The sequence below is a fragment of the Mytilus galloprovincialis genome, chromosome 2 (assembly GCF_965363235.1).
Source record: "Mytilus galloprovincialis chromosome 2, xbMytGall1.hap1.1, whole genome shotgun sequence".
NCBI classification, from domain to species: domain Eukaryota; kingdom Metazoa; phylum Mollusca; class Bivalvia; order Mytilida; family Mytilidae; genus Mytilus; species Mytilus galloprovincialis.
The window spans coordinates 2523302-2530131 of NC_134839.1; positions in this window are offsets into that span (position 1 = coordinate 2523302).

Consider the following 6830-nt stretch of genomic DNA (forward strand, 5'->3'; position numbering starts at 1 on the left):
GGGACGAATGAAAACAACTGTAATATTGCTGACTTGGTACAGACGTTTCTTTTAAACGAAAATGGGGTGTTAAATCTGAAGATATCGAGTACCTTACCTATTATGTTGTTGTTGTGTGAAATATATAGCTTGTTCTTGTCTGTCTCTCTTCTATTCAATGCAGGGTCAATATGACACTTTTTAAGTTTGTACCTATAGTTAATACTTTTAACTATCTATTCTTAGTTATTTAAGTCTGTATAAACATCAGTGTCGGTTATCAATGATAACAAACTCTTGAAACGCTATTTTAATATGTTACCATCAAAAATAGTAAGAGGATTACCAGAAATAAACATGTTATCAAAATAAGTAAACAATCTGTCTTCTATATTTAAAGTACAATTCACATATTAAGAAAATGTCTGTACAATGTAAAGAATATGTCAGTTGTTATCCATTCGTTTGAACTGTTTGGGCTGTTGAGCTTTCCGTTTAGAACTGTCCTCTGAGTTTGGTATTTTTGTTGTGTTGTATGTGGCTTGGTAATAAAGAAAACTTAGCACAGCATATAGAATGATATGTTTATTGAAAATCAGCTGTAGTTTTATATTTATATAACTTTTCGAATTCAAGGGTCAAAATTAAAAATGACCTTTTCTTCAAAATTTGATTGCTTTGAGTCATGGAAGCAGTACTGAAATGTCACAGAGATTTTTTTCTCATATATTTTTAATCATTTGATAATTGAAAAGTTGATAAGATTTTTTGTCGTCATATATAATTTTTTAAATGCAGAATTACATAGCCGTAAAATATCTCTCGTCGAAACTTTTGAAAGGCAAAAATCAGACTGAATGAATAATTCATGGTGAAAAATCCAAAGAGACTTCTTGACGGAGTAGGAGTTGCAGGACAACATGTATGAAAACAAAAGAATACATCATACCTTTTTAAAAATGAATAATATGACTGAAAAAAATACTTAAAGTTCCTTTACTTGTCAAAGCGAATTAATCTTACAATGGCCAGATGACTCCATCGTTTTAGATGAAAATGGTGGTTATTTCACCCACAGTGTCACTTTAATGTGTATTTAGCTATATATAGCATTCAAATTCCGTACAGAGTATACTCGGTCGTGGATAACCTTATCCATGTTTGTAGTCTTGTAAGAGCTGAAACATAACTTGATTTATAGCAGCATTAGTCCAAATAATTATGACGTCTGGCACGAAGGCGTCCCAGAAAAAAATAAAATAGCCTTGTCAGACGTCATAATTATTTGGACTATATCAGCATTAGCCAACTAATAAACATAACAATATAATTAATAATTGAATAATACGACTCATGTTTGGATAGAAATTAGCAGTATAGCTCAGCACATGTTCAAGGGTGTAAAATTCAAAGACGAAATCATTGTCCTGAAAATATTGCGCACGTTATTTGACTTTGGTATCTGTTTGCGTCTTTGTCGCAGGATGAATTTCATTATAGTTGCAATAATAAACTGCGTCCTTTTGAATATAGGTACAGTTGGAAAGATTCAGTACAGTTTAGGGTGCAATCGACAAAGGCCGCGTAGCGAAATTTAAAAACACTGTCCAGAAACGGGACAATTTCAGTAAAAAAATACCAAAAACAGTAAATTGTTATTCAGTCTTGTATAACAGCATGTTAACTCAAATAGTTGAAGAATCACCAAACATAAAGTATAGATGTTTATTTTTTTTCAAAAATTAACGTTATTTATATGACATGACGTAACGTCATAATGATGATAACGTCACGTCCTAAGGAAGTTTCGCGCTATTCAATTAGTCAAGCACTTTGCAGTGTTTTGAAGAAAACGTTCAGTTTTTGCAAAACAGCACTATACTGTACAAAATTTCAAGACAGATATACTTATTTTCGGTTGGTCATCTTAGATCAAATCAAATATTTCATTGGATAAAGCACACACCAATATATATATATATATATATATATATATATATATATATATATATATATATATATATATATATATATATATATATATATATATAAAAAGATGGAATTGCGTATTTTTTTTTTCAAGTGTAAGTCAACAAACATGGCATATACAACATGACAAATAATGATAATGCAAAATAAGAGAACATTTATTATATGGTGTATCTATAACTACAAGTCTATTATTTGTATAGTTCTGCCATTATTTATGGTAGACTAACTAGCACTAAGCATTGTTTTGAATTTTAAATTGTGGTTTTCTCATTGTTAATGACCTGTAATTACAATATACTTACATCCACTTCATTTGAATTTTGGTGGATAGTTGATTTATTGCCAATCATACCACATCTGACATCTCCTTTTTTTTTATATTCAAATGCTTATCTCATATATTTACAAATTTGGTTGGCATCAGCCATTTTATTTTGATTAATTAAATATGATGACTGATTTGATAACATTAACTTTAACCAATTTTTGAAAACTTAAACATAAATTCTCCCGAATGTTTTTATATTGAGGACATTATAAAAGGAAATGCGCACAATATTCTATGTTATCTCCACAAAATTTACAGAAACTTTCAGTTGCTACAGTGCTTTATGTAAGATGTGTATCACCCCGTTTCAATAGCAAGTGATTGTGCAATTATTTTTGATTCGTAAGATGTAAGCTCTCATATTTTTGTAAATCAAAGCATAGGTAAGCTTTTCAAAGTCAAACGATGAGCAAGTTATACAAAAGAATCTGAGTTAAATAGTTCTGTGTTATTAGATTTAATATGCCCAGTTGATATAATGTTATAAAGGATTTATGTGCCCCAACATAAATATCGCAACCCCTAAAAACAAAACCATTTTATTGGCTTAACTATGACGCAATTAATTGTAAGCCTTAATTTCTTAACAAAGACACATTTAAGATTAATGGTGTTTACACATGCACACTTTATATCCTTTTTTTTTTTAATAGAAATGTTTATAGATGCCAAAAATATGTCAATGCTGTGAAATGTTTTGCTATGTATTCTGTTAAATGTATCAGTTTCCGTAAATATCCTCTATCAGACAGTGATGTACTGTAATCGTCTTTTTCCCTTTTCTGTGTAGATGATGGTTGCACCGACGCTAGTGTCATCACTTGAAATATTTCTTGTGTTTACTACTCTTATTATTTTCTATGAAATATTGATGTTCCGTATTGTCGTTTGTTGGTGTGGTTCATAAGTGTTTCTCGTTTTTTATAAAGATTAGACCGTTGTATTTTCCGTTTTTTTTTTACACTAGAATTGTTTGGGGCCCTTTATGGTATAGAGCGCAATTATTCGTAATGCATTTTCCATAGGGTACCACTAGTGTTCCGTATTTTTTTCTCTCGAAGACTACACAAACTAGGGAAAGACAGGTAGCAGTTCTTGTTACTAGAAATGCCAGTGTTGTATTACAACCAAAAAATATACAGGGTCATGCGGCTCAAGTTGACTTAAAATGCAGTTGAAAAAGATCGTCTATTTTTTTCGCCTAATGAAAAGGGCATATTTTTAATGGCTCCGACGTGCAGAAATGGAAGATATTGTCTATACTTCGTAAAATGTGAATATGATTTTCTGCAATTTTTAAACCTAATTGGATAAGCTTTCGATTAATTGTAATTCCAATCCTGTATCAACCAATCAGAAGCCGTATAGGATTATATTCTGAGTACCATCTTATTCTGAGTAACTTGCCGGTAAAATGTAAACAAATAAAATTTTTGCGCTCTTGTAACCTTATACCTTATGTAGCTTGCTGTTCGGTGTCAGTCAAGGCGGCGTGTTGAAGCATATACTTTAACCTATCATGGTTTACTTTTATAAATTGCGACTCGGATGGAGAGTTGTCTCATTGGCACTCATACCACATCTTTTTGTATCTATTCATATCATATTTCATTTTTCATATTCATTATCATATCACATTGATGCTTGACGTATGACAAATCCAAATCAAACACACATTTCTACCTGCATGCTTACTAATTGCCACCATAAAATCCCATCTTAGCTGTAATATATTTGCATACTTGTATTTATCATTCAGGTGTTGGAATCTGTGGATAGTGTGCGCTATAAGCTATAATTATATGTTTGTTTTTTTCTGTTTCTTATTTTTTTAGGTTCGGTTCTAATATTTTCGTTAAAAACTGCTTAATTTCTTTGATTGCTATTGTTCAATGGTATATTTATACTATTTCTAAACATCAATATGTATATATTTATAGAATAAATAATTAGGGGACCCTTCCGAATTTATATGAGGACTTCAATCTTATATTTGCACATATTTAGAAAAGATATTTTATTACATCTTTCGATTTTACCCCCCCCCCCCCCCAACGTATATTGCACATGAAGTATACTAAAGAAAACATAGATTTTTGTTTAAAGCACCTTATTCAGTATCAGCATGATAGATCATTATATGAGTTTTAAAAAGGGTTTACTGGTCTCAAATTTAAACATCGTAAGATGTTACTTCCGAATTGAATAAATGTAAAGAAATCTCAAAATTTGCCGTTAAAAATGTGAAACTCTGATCTTCTTTTGGTATTAATACAGTTCCAATGTGGTGTAACTTCGAGTCATCACAGTCCACGCGTTATAAAATTATACATATAATAAGAACACTTGTTCTGAAAGGTTGAAAGGCAGGATGCAAAAAAACTATAACACAAAATAGATTAGGTTAGACATTAGTTTTCAGCAGCAAATATTTCAAAAGCTAACAACTCTCGTCAAACAAAAAATGACCGGAAAAATAAAGATAGCACACTCTTTTGTTTAAGTCCCAGGTCATGAGTCTGTAATTCAATGGTTGTCGTTGGATCATGTCTGTCACATATGTTTTTCATAAACTGAATTGTTATAAATAATGCCGTTAGTTTTCATGTTAGTTTTACATTTTTTCATGTCGGGGCCTTCTGGCTGATTCCTGCTCCTAACGGGTTTTCAATAACTCCATAGTATCTATCCATTCATGCACATAAACTAAAGTTTATGCAAAAAAACAATAAAATACAGAATGCTATTGTATGCCAATTTTACAATTCGTGTCAGTAAATTATTTGTAGACTTATTTATTTTTTACACCAACGTAGACTTTTTAATTGTTTAATTTGATTTTAAAGAAGTAAAAAAACAAAGGCAAGCATTAAGTTGAAGCCTTAGTATATTATGTGTCCCTCCATATCTAAAAGAGTTAAGGACATTTGTTTAAAATACAAATTTATTGTTGAGTACAAGAACTAAAACCAATTCGCAAACAGTTTTGTTTTTATTGCGTAATGATCATTTGTTGATGTTAGGTTTTTCCCCTTCTGTTTCATACTATGATTCTTTTTTTCATCTTATCAATAAAAGCATAAAAAAGGTTCATTCTAAAATTTGATAGCGCTATCATGCCGTCAAATCAATTACGACGTCGAATATTATATGACGTAATGATGACGTTTCATGAAAAAGATAAGTAGAAAGAAAACAACAACAAAAATAATAACCACATGATGAATAAAATATATAAAATGTATTCAATAATTGAAGGAAAGGTGGTTTTTTTCAGAAATATTACAAAAGGGAAAACATAATCAATTTTTTTTACACAAAGGACATATATGTCCTTCCCGCAGTAAGCCAGGGGAGGACACATATGTCCTTCCCGCAGTAAGAGGGTTAAACAGAGTACTGTTTACAGTTTTTTGAAGAGGTATGAGCACCGGGGTGATATAGAAAACATTCGGAGAACAGGCAGACCAAAATCCTTTCATGACCGGGACATGAGAAAACTTTCCCGTTGTGTAAAAAAACATCGCCGTAAATCTTTATCTGAAATTACTAATATTTTTAATGAGAGCATTGATCGACCTTTCTCTAAACGAACTGTTGAACGTAAATTACATTCTGATGGGTTTCACAAGCGGTCAGTAAAGAAAAAAATTCGTATCCGTGAGGTCAACAAGAAGAAACGAGTGGCATATTACAGGGGGAATTTACATAAAACTGTTAATGCACACTGGAGTAAAGTAATCTTCAGTGATGAGTGCAAGTAAAGCATTGGGCAGGATTCTCGTGTCAGTGTCTGGAGAAAGGTCGGAGAAGAGTGGCTGACATATTGTATTTGTCCTCCATCTCAGCGCAAGTATAGTTTAATGATCTGGGGATGCATCACTTACCATGGTGTCGGAACTATTACTGTTGTTGAAGGTAACATAAATGCCTTAAAATACATTGAAATTATTGACAATAACTTGTGGCCAGTGGTTGTTCGTCATTTTCCAGATGATAACTACGTTTTTCAAGATGATAATGCCCCCGTCCATCGAGCACGATCTGTTCAAGATTTTTGTAGGGAAACGGGTCTAAAAAGCATGAACTGGCCAGCTCAGAGTCCCGACCTCAATATTATAGAGAATTGTTGGTGGGTATTAAAAAAGGAACTGCAAAAACAAACTCAGAACATAAATAATACCAAAGACCTGGAACGTGAAATTCGTGACATATGGGACAAATTAACTGTTACTTACCTGAAATCGTTGTATAACAGCATTCCAAGGAGGATTTTACGAGTAATGAGGAACAAAGGAAACATAACAAAGTATTGAGGTAGGATTTTTTTATTTTGTTACTTGTTAAATAGTTCCAAGTTTTTTCAGGTGCAGATTTATATTGACTGGCGGCCATTTTGTTTTTACGAATACTTATGGCGGACGACTATTATGTTGTTTTAGAAATGTTGCACGTGGAACTTGCGGATGGTCTCAAATTTTCCAAAATTGAAAACTCATTTTATTTTAATAATCCTATACATGGTAAAAGT